The 1753-nt window shown below is 56.8% G+C and overlaps 1 pseudogene across 1 annotated transcript; it reads left to right on the top strand.

The window, feature by feature from the left end:
• The first annotated feature begins 216 nt into the window (after positions 1–216).
• Positions 217–687, top strand: LOC311117878 (5-hydroxyisourate hydrolase-like; annotated as a pseudogene). Its single transcript has one exon. The product of its transcript is annotated as a 5-hydroxyisourate hydrolase-like (transcript).
• The last annotated feature ends 1066 nt before the right edge of the window (positions 688–1753 follow it).

Raw genomic sequence — 1753 nt, forward strand, 5'->3', positions numbered from 1 at the left:
ATGTGGGGAGTGTGACTGTCAACATTTATATACATACCGTATGTGTGGAGTGTGACTGTCAACATTTATATACATACCGTATGTGTGGAGTGTGACTGTCAACATGTACAATGGCAGACGACTAATTGGAGGCTATCGGGCGGCAACGCATGGCCGAACTGCAGTCAAAACATGGGTTCATTCACCATAAATGCCATACTTCTCATTAGAGGGGAAACTTGTTTGGGTCGACTTTGAAATCAGCGTGCATGAGTACCAGCAGATTACAGCACACGAAGGATCATATTTTGGGTGAATACAAGTGTGCAAAGATGGCAGCTCCATACAGCCCCCTGACCACTCACGTCCTGAACACCGGGATTGGAGTCCCTGGAGCCCACATGGCCCTCAGCCTGCATCGCCTGGATCCCTCCACTTCACTCTGGAACCTTCTCACCACAGGGACTACTAATGATGATGGGCGTTGCCCAGGACTCATCACCAGAGAAGCTTTCACTCCAGCGGTGTACAAGATGCGCTTTGAGACGGGCCAATACCGGGAGAGACCTCTTTCTACCCATATGTCGAGATAGCCTTCACCATAACGGACCACAGTCAGAAGTTCCATGTTCCTCTGCTCTGCAGCCGCTTCTCCTACAGTACCTACCGGGGGAGCTAGAGAGTCTGTCACTCATCCCCTCTCACCATCTCTCACCATCTCTCACCATCTCTCACCATCTCTCACCTGGGCCACGTTCAGTTGCCAAACGTTGTCTAATCTCGGTTAACCCGGAACTAAAGTCTTGCGTAATTGTCAGATGTTCGATTAAGTTCCGGGTCCATATGTGTTAAGGGAAGAGATCGGAACCGGAACGAAGAGCCCCACCCTTCTCTCTTTGCAAGTTAGGGGCAAGTCTATGGTTCAAATGCCCCCCTTCCCCCATTTCCCTCCTCCTAACCACCCCCTCCTCCTAACACCTCCCTCCCTCCTAACCCCTCCCTCCTCCTAACCCCTCCCTCCTCCTAACCCCTTCCACCTCCTAACACCTCCCTCCTCCCAACCCCTCCCTCCTCCTAACCCCTCCCTCCTCCTCACCCCTCCCTCCTCCTAACTCCTCCCTCCTCCTAACCCCTCCCTCCTCCTAACTCCTTCCTTCTCCTAACCCCTCCCTCCCTCCTAACCCCTCCCTCCTCCTAACACCTCGCTCCTCCTAACCCCTCCCTCCCTCCTCCTAACCCCTCCCTCCCTCCTAACCCCTCCCTCCTCCTAACCCCTCCCTCCCTCCTAACCCCTCCCTCCTCCTCACCCCTCCCTCCTCCTAACTCCTCCCTCCTCCTAACTCCTCCCTCCTCCTAACCCCTCCCTCCTCCTAACTCCTTCCTTCTCCTAACCCCTCCCTCCCTCCTAACCCCTCCCTCCTCCTAACACCTCGCTCCTCCCTCCTCCTAACCCCTCCCTCCCTCCTAACCACTCCCTCCTCCTAACCCCTCCCTCCCTCCTAACCCCTCCCTCCTCCTAACCCCTCCCTCCTCCTAACCCCTCCCTCCCTCCTAACCCCTCCCTCCCACCTAACCCCTCCCTCCCTCCTAACCCCTCCCTCCTCCTAACCCCTCCCTCCCTCCTCCTAACCCCTCCCTCCCTCCTAACCCCTCCCTCCCACCTAACCCCTCCCTCCCACCTAACCCCTCCCTCCCTCCTAACCCCTCCCTCCCTCCTAACCCCTCCCTCCTCCTAACCCCTCCCTCCCTCCCTCCTAACCCCTCCCTCCTCCTA

The sequence above is a fragment of the Coregonus lavaretus genome (assembly GCF_964263955.1).
Source record: "Coregonus lavaretus genome assembly, contig: HAP1_SCAFFOLD_1824, whole genome shotgun sequence".
Classification (NCBI taxonomy): domain Eukaryota; kingdom Metazoa; phylum Chordata; class Actinopteri; order Salmoniformes; family Salmonidae; genus Coregonus; species Coregonus lavaretus.